Source organism: Diadema setosum, chromosome 20, assembly GCF_964275005.1.
Source record: "Diadema setosum chromosome 20, eeDiaSeto1, whole genome shotgun sequence".
NCBI lineage: Eukaryota > Metazoa > Echinodermata > Echinoidea > Diadematoida > Diadematidae > Diadema > Diadema setosum.
Genome location: NC_092704.1, coordinates 34,412,315 through 34,421,322, shown reverse-complemented (window position 1 = coordinate 34,421,322; position 9,008 = coordinate 34,412,315). Strand labels below are relative to the sequence as shown.

Here is a 9,008-nt window from a genome sequence, read left to right as displayed (position 1 = left end):
GTTCTATACCGCGAATGCACAAAGAAAAACTCATTCAGTTATATTGAATTTTGCTGAGGACTGTCAGCTGAGCACGATGGCAATCGATAATTTGAGTCAGCGCATCTCTTATTCTAGAGAACAGATTGTAACATTCCATTTTGTCGAAATCATGAAATTCTGTACTCATTGGGTTCCGCTGAAATTTTGTCACAAAACATTATGTCAACCTAAAATTTCTTCATCGATCGCATAAAAAAAAAAAGGAAACAGGAAAATTACACGAAACCTCTTTTTCATATTGTTTCCTACTCAATTTTATGTACACATGGTGTATGTGTAAATTATATACATACACATATAAGTCTGAGTTATATCAAGAAGCTGGGGTCCGTTTCATGAAGCTATCACATAAAAGCTATCACATAAATCTTAAAATGGCCAAGCCGCTCCTAAGCTAGGAGAGACTTTCACAGAGAAGTAAAAACCATTTCACGAAGTCTCTCCTAAGCTATGAGAGACTTTAATTTTTTCAATCGTCATGTTCGAGGGTAATACTAATTAACATATCATTAGCATATCATTAACGTATTCTCCCTATTGTGTTACATGCGGTGAGCACTCGCTGCATAGACATAGCACGTATACACACAGTGTATACAGCGCAGAGGTAACAGATCTACGACGGAGGCAAGATCCTGAAGGCTAAGTTGCATTCTACACCGCGACCAGTACATATTTCTATTAGTGAGTATATTTAAAGCTGTCTGCAATTAAAAAGTAATGCATGTGGATTCATAATGTGATATTATTTGGATATATTTTTGTTCGAATCTTCTACAATTCTCCAAGGGCTAGCTAGATGTAGATCTAATCTTACCGGTAGTAGCGTTATCACAATAGTCCCACGTAGGCACATCGCCGTTTGTTTGAATGACCAAATGGCCAGCTGAGTTAGGTAGTTTGTTAATGTTAGCATGGTAAGGTCTAGGGCTACTACAACTTCTACAAGTAATAGTGAAATGTTTGTGGGTTGATTTTTAGCGTGCAGATATTTCATGAGAGCAATTGCCCGATTTGTTCATGTATGGGTGAATTGCAGGTAACTTAAGGCGTGAATAGTGAAGGGATCGAAGAAGAAACCGGAAATTTCATAAGTAAAGAATTGGTCTGCATTTTATTATTAATATTATATTTTTGAAGACGTGTCTAACATTGAATAATTACACTGTCACTAGCTGTGTGGATAGTATTCAGAAGTGATACAAATTTTCTGTTTTGTGTCAAATCGACAGGAAAGATCTGGGTTTTTTTTTTCAGTCTAGAAAATCTCAGGTTATTTCGTCCAACAGAATTATGGGCCTAGCCTAAGCCTAATGTTTTTTAGTTTAGGCCCTAACGTGAACTTATAGCGTTAGCATTTACACTACAGAGAACCAGCTGTACGTTACCTGTGTCATTGTTACGTTTACAAGTCCTAATGTTACTATCTAACGTTACTAATATAGGTCTACAACAAAAACTTGTAAAATACTAGGGGTTAGGGGTTATAACTGCGACCAGCCCGAACGCGAAGCACTGTGTACTGGTACAACTAACAGGGAGTGCCCTGGGGTTAGGGCCGGTAGTACTATCTGGAGAGTCCGACAGTGGTTAGACTAACTAGATCAAGTACGGTAGTAATAGTAGGGCCTAGTAGTAGTACGTAGATCCAGGTCTACACAGAATATGAATTGGAAACCATGGTTCAGATCTTGGTTCAGACTTGAAAGCTATCTTCAACAATTCTAAGTGCATACTGCACTGTAATCGCAATGCATGTGTCACAATAAGATAGAGAATGATGTTTACCTAAATTCATTGGCATGGAACCTCTAGAATTCTACTGCTATACTACCAGATGTCTATAGATCTAGAATCCAGTGGTATAGTGATCCTGAGTAGCACCTACTGACCTAGATACTACTTAACCAGTGTATACCAAAAATATAACCAGACTAGACCCTTTGCCTTGATATTCTTAAACATAATTTATCATTAACATAAGTAGGCCTATCACTCATCAGTAAGGAAGTTAATAGGTCTTCTTAATAGTGCTATCTATCTAGGCAGTTAGTAGATTCTATAGGTCCATACTGCGATGCTAATTCCGCTTACACAACTTCTTTTAGCAATTTAACTGATGATGATGACATGACAACAGTTGATGATCAGAGTCAGACTGTGGCTGCATCTCAGGCTGTAACTGTTATCAACCCGAATGTGAAGCCACAGTACAGCTGGACCTACCAGATCTTAGGTAGATGTAGACCTTGCAACATGGATGCCTAGCGACAAGATCTAGAACCTCAAGAAGTCATAATACCCTAAACTATAGGCTTACACATGTTGAATTGAGACAACTCAAATACTAGTAGTATGTCTTTTAATCATCCCCCCCCCCCCCAAAAAAAAAAATAATAATATAAGATCCTTTATATATTTAAACTGCAAAAACATGTGAACTGATTTCAAATTTCATGCAGATTCTAGATATTGTGTGTAAAATCTTGTATAATCAAACAACAGTTTGAAAACACATTTTCTATTTTGTATTCACATTTTTAATTATAATGTTAGATATGGAACATCAGTCAGACGGCTACAATCAGACTTCTTCATCTAATAAAGCCCAGAGTCAGTTGCTGAACTTCACTGAACACAGAACCAAACTGCTGAACTTCCATCTTCTCCACAGCTAGACTGCTACTGAACTTCGTCGAGACTTACGATGTATCTACCAGCATGGTCACCTTCAACAGAATGCAAGTATTTTAGCTTATAATACTATTTTAGCAGACAACATATCTGTATATTTTCAAATACTACAATTGCAACATTATTTACATTTGGACATCAAATTGTGTCTGGATTTTTAGTTGAATAGTGTTAGACAGGAAATATTGAAAACAATGTTTGCTGTAATGTCCATCTTGGTAATTGAAAACAAACATTGTTATCCAGTGAATAGTGACCCTTCTAGAAACAACTGTTTTTTGCATTTTTTATTTCACTATCTGTAGAATATTACATACTGATCCAATTGAAAAGAGATAATTCATGGAAGGGGGGGGGATACCTGCATGTCTACATGTATCAAGCTCCTGAAACAAACTTTAGCAGTCACGTTATCTTAATAATGTAGGCCCTACTATGATTGTTTATTTACCCTCTCCCTTTTCTAGTATCAAAACCACCTTATGCTCTTACAATGTTTGAAACAAGAATATTCGACATAGCTAATCATTTTAAACTGTGAAAAGTCCTATTTATAGCTTATGGATCAGTAGATACTAGTGAATTCATTCTTTCAAAATCAATGGTAGGGCTTTTCAATTTGATTGCTATAGCTTGTTATAGCAAAGGCAAAGCAACCATCTCTAACATACTTTCTAATGTCCCATGTCCTGCACTATTGTTTTGTTTGTAAGATATTAACTGTTCTTGTATATTGAATAAACTCCAAACAGCCAAGGACCAGACAACATGTGAACTTCATCCACTTCAGAGTTAAGGACTGGGGGCAAGATGCAAATGGAAAAGTCAAGTGACAGTGTCATGGATATTCCACCATCTTCATTTGGTGTGTTAAATGATTATTTTTAGCTATTGAAGCAAGTTGAGAAATCATGTTATCTTGATCATCTACAGTTGGCAGCAAAATTATTCAGCCCCTCTCTTGCATGTTGGACACTCTGGCATAATGAATTACATTATAACTGAGATCATTTCTAAATCATACAAGTGGTGATCAGATAGTTTGCTACAAGTAAATAACAGATCAGTAGCCTTTGATTTGCATATAGTTACAAACTTTGATCATTCATGTATAAAGAGATATGGTCCAATGAGCACATTTATGGTCATTTTCAGTCCTTTCAGTGATCACTGAAATGCTTCGTTGAATATGGTTTGTTCACTCAATGTTTTGATAGGTGACACAATATGATGGAATTTGATGTAGGATTCTTAATATTTCAATTGGCATTTTTCGTTGTACAAAAATATCTAAATGAACTCATTTCTAGTGAAAGTTGCCACCATAGAGTTTGTACAGAGGTTTAGCCGTGATATTAATAATTCAAAGTTTAAGTCATGTCAAAATGAATATAACCCAATGAAATGCTAAGAGTTGTGCATAGAATGGCAAGATACTATTTAAAATTCCATAAAAACAAAAGAAATTAATCGTTATCATCAGACCATAACACGTCATGCTTCAGTGATCACAGAAAGGTCTGAAATGACCATAATGTGCTCACTGGACCTTATCTCTTCATGCATGAATGATCAAAGTTTCTAACTATATGCAAATCAAAGACTATTGATCAGGTAGGCATTTGTCATAAACTATCTGTTCACCACTTGTATATGATTTAGTAATTGTAATGTTATTTATTTTGCTATAGTGTCCATAATGCAAGGGGGTGAATAATTCTGCTGCCAACTGAATAAAGTGAATGCTTATTATTAATTTACCCTCTCATTCATTACTAAAATTACCTCATACTCTTACAATTTGCTAACAGGGGCTCATTACATAGTGATTCAAACTTTGAAAACTGGCAATTACAACTTGTTGTTCACATAATATATCTTACAAAATTGATAATCATTAATGAACATTTTGTTATTATTGCTTGTTTTAATAAAGATGTACACTCATCTCAAATATTTTCCAACTATCCCATTTGTGCATCCGATGTTTCTGTTTGTATGGTATTTAACTGTTCTTAAATTTGCACACCCAAAGGCCTGAAGAGAGCTGAACCTCACCAAGCCTTGGGACAGACAACTGCAGCTGAACTTCACCCAGGTCAGAGTCAGACTACAATTGGACTACAAACTGTATAGCAGCATCTTATCTACGACAGAACACAGGTATGCTTTTCTCAAATTAAACTTGAAAGTATAAAGATTTTACAAAATAAACAACTTGAATAACAGTTGAAAAAGGGCAACCTCTGTTGATGACATGTCAGTTACAGGTAATTCGGTCTTTCTTATTTTAGCAATTATTGTAGACTTGGTGGACAAACAATGTCACCTCTATATGTGAACTGTTCCATACGAGAAATGAAGAAATTAGTGCATTTATACACCCCAGTTGGGAGTTGATTTAATGTTTATGTCTATATCAGCCACAATTGGGAATTCAGTACGGCTTACATTAGTTGATTAACGCACTGACATAGCAATGCAGCTGATTTATTGCATAACCCATTGAATCATCTTTCTGTTTATTTTGGAACCCCCAGTTTGCCTGACATAAGTTACAATCCTTTTTAAAAAGTCATAAATGTATAACGTTCTGTCAGACGAGTGTTTAAAGTCACAATCACATTCTCATTTTGAGTCTGTGTCACACCTTTTTTGTTATCAGGAAGAATTTGCTACACTAATTCTTGTGTATGACATCCCAGACGATTTTCTTAGTTTTTTTTCGTAGATGCTGTTAAACTGTTTCTAATATACTGTATAAGAAATTGCTGAAAAGTAGTTCTGTGTAATGATATGTGTGCCAGTCGTGTGTGTATTCATTCAACTGTAAGCCCACATATTTAACACTCTGTATAATGTCAGGCAGAGGGGATGAATGGCGTGTCATAAAATTTCAGTATGTAACCAATATTTGTTTTTCCATATTTGTATTTCTTTTTTCTTTCATATAGATTCTCAAGGCATGGAGCTTGCCGAGGGTGATGCAGACAGGTTGAATGCAACATATGATAGTTTTTACGGCTGTAAATATATATATATATATATATATATATGAATTTAATCTTTCAAAATCAATGTATATACAGTGAAACCCCGTTATAACGAGGTCCGTGGGACCGCCAATATTGCCTCGTTATAACTGGTTCCTCGTTATAACCGTACGCACTAAAAACAAAGAAAACATAAGCATGGAGTCACATATACCAAGCAATCAAACTTATGAGCAGTCTTTGTGTTGTTATTACACAAGTAAATGGATCATTATTATTGAGAAAGGATAAAAAGGAATCATTTGTGAGTTGATACCAAAAGAATTAAAAAAAAAAGAAGGGGTTGAAAACGCGTTCTTTGTTTTTCTTCTGAAAAATCTCTTCGCGTGTGTTGTGCATGCCTTCTCGAAAAGTGCACGGCAGGGTTGAATTCGTAATCCTTTCTACACGTATCTCTTCCTCGTGTATTGAACCATTCTGAAAGAATGAAAATATCATTTGTGAAACACAGTATAAAATTTTAATAAACAAAATCACATTGTATTAAAAACATTTGTTACTTTTTTTCTGAACATGGGTGCAAGCAGAGTAACATGCATTATTAAACTTATTTTACGCTGAGTGCGCCCAGCGGGATCGCGATGATTACATTATTAATTATTTAGGCTGTATTCCATGATGTTTGCACCAGCAGGGGTTGAAAATGCATTTTGTATTTTTCTCCCCAAAATCTCTTCGCATTTTGTACATGTGTCCTTGAAAGGTACACGACATGGTTGAATTCGCGATCCTTTTTACGACTATCTCTTCCTCATTATAACGGACCATTCTGAAAGAATGAAATTATTCATTTGTATAATACAGTGTGAAATAATATGAACATCACGATGATTTCATTAATTATTTCGGCTGTAATCTTTTACGTAGTATACACATCAATGTTTCACAACCAGCAAAACAACTGGAAGTCGGAACTAACATGGAAAGGATTATGATTTTGCAGAGGTTGTGCTTTTCTAATATACAAATAGGTTAGGAGAGTCCATCTGAATTGAGTTGTACATCATTTTAAATCTTAGAGTCTGCTCTTTCAGAAAGAGGATTGAGCTTTTAACTTTTTGGAAGATACTAAGAAACCACTAATGAAGTGCTACAGAGCATACCATTCTCAGAGGAATTCAAAGTTCATTTGATGAAAATCGATTTTGAAATGGCTGAGACATCCGAAAACAAAGTAAAACAAAGTAAAAGCGATTCTAATGAAAGGTTGGTTCCACCTTTTATTAGGAATCGCTTTATTTTGCATATTTCAGCCATTTCAAAACCAATTTCATCAAGTAAACATTGAATTCTTCTTGGAATTATGTGCCCTTTCATATTTCAGAAGAGGTTTCTCATTATATCACACACACAAAAAAAAAATCTGAAACCAGGTCTCAACCAAAACTACACCATCTCTTTAACCAGAAATCCATGTTTGGTGACTTTTTCTGACTTTTTGGGGGTTTTGTGATGCAGAGTCACAATTGCAGTGTTAGATATGAAGCTACAATCAGACTATTGCAGTTTGACTGCTGAACTTCACTCAGAGTTTTGTCATAGATGAGTCCATTGGTGATGGCATAAGTGCTTTGCCAGGCACTAACAAAACCAGAAATGAGACAAATCCCCCTAAGAAGAAAAGAGAAACAAATGCATTGCAAAACAAAACAGAACAGCTAAGCATGCAAAAAAGTCGGTGAAAAGCAAACGGGTGAATCGAAGCACACTAAAAAAAAAATAAATAAATAAATAAATAAAAGATTAAAAAAAAAACCGAAAAGAAGATTTATAGTAAAGTGGAAGAAACCATTTTAAAATGGACAAATGCAAATCTCTGTCAGCGCATAACAGTCTGATTTCTGATTGCTTTGATGAATAAAAGCTATTGTGTAGCAGACAAGGTCATTATTATTAGTACTATTATCATAATTAGTATTCTGATGTAGGGAACCTCAGAGTGCAAAAACAGTGGATTGCAACACATATCATTGTATGCTTACCAAATATTTGCAATGATAGAATTGCTTGAAGTTCAGCTGCTTTCACAATTTGATTAATAAACCATGAAAATATTTCAAATGATTATGAAAGATGTGTTGAGGTATAAGTGATCCAAACATAAATACATCAGCGAACGTTGCAGTGCATTATTTTTGTTATTGTTTCCAGGCGTGTGACGGCAAACTTTATGTAACCAAGTTAGAAAATTATATCTGTGCGGGCAATTATAATTTGATCAAAAAGATATAATTAAGAATAACTTATTATGTAGAAATGAAGTAGAGTGTAATACCAGAAAATACTGTGAGTGATAATAATTTCACAAAGACTCTTACCAGTATCATCATTGTGGTTATGATAATTGTGCTGTGATTATGACGATATTGAATAATGAAATACATGTTTTCAAGAGCAGATTTTCCAATGAATCAGGCAACCAGAATATGAAAATTTGACAGCAACAACTGTTTCAATAGTTTCTGCAGTTACATAATCTGTCACATGACATGTAGTTAAATTGTGTAGAACTAATATTAACCCTAAAAGCCCAAGGGGGGGGGGGGGCACATTGTGCCCCCCCTACAAGATTTTCATTCGCCACTCCTTCGCCCTTTATCCAATTTTAACCAAATTTGGTGACTTTTCCTAAAATCTTATTCCGAACGTTTTGATATATAATTTAGCTATATTTGATATTGCTGGTTGCCATGGCAACCATAAACTGACAACCATCTCAGTCAGATTTTTGCGTATTTTTCTATTCCAATTCAAATTTACAATATTATAATGTATGAAATGGGCGTTTCTTGGCTGAAATTTGCTGAAGAAGCAGAATGTGAAGTAATTATGGCCTTGAAATGTTTTTCCTATTATTTCCTTTGCTTTTCTGTGCCAACAGCATAAAACAATAGATATAATAGAGATGCTTGAAAATAACAGTATTTTCCAAAGATTGACGTTCTATTTTGTGTCATTTTGATTCCTTCACCCAAGTTATACCTCTAATATCATTTGTTTATCACATTATCAATCTGCAAACTTAAAATTCCAATATTATGGGAATATGAAATATGATTACTATGCATGTACCTATCCCAAACAATACATCATAGGTCTCATAATGTATTTCTTTATTTTGTTATGAATAGCGCCCCCATGTGGTGACCTTGAGAAATTTCAACCATAACAAATAATCAGCTTTGACTTGCACATCATTTGTGGCAAATATGAAAAATA

General features: G+C 34.8%; 1 long non-coding RNA gene across 1 annotated transcript; it reads left to right on the top strand.

Moving 5' to 3' along the window:
* The first annotated feature begins 2,624 nt into the window (after positions 1-2,624).
* LOC140243263 (uncharacterized) lies at positions 2,625-5,785 on the top strand. The gene is made up of 4 exons (XR_011902228.1): positions 2,625-2,783; positions 3,489-3,601; positions 4,772-4,899; positions 5,691-5,785. It is a non-coding gene; the product is annotated as an uncharacterized lncRNA (long non-coding RNA).
* Positions 5,786-9,008: the final 3,223 nt, after the last annotated feature.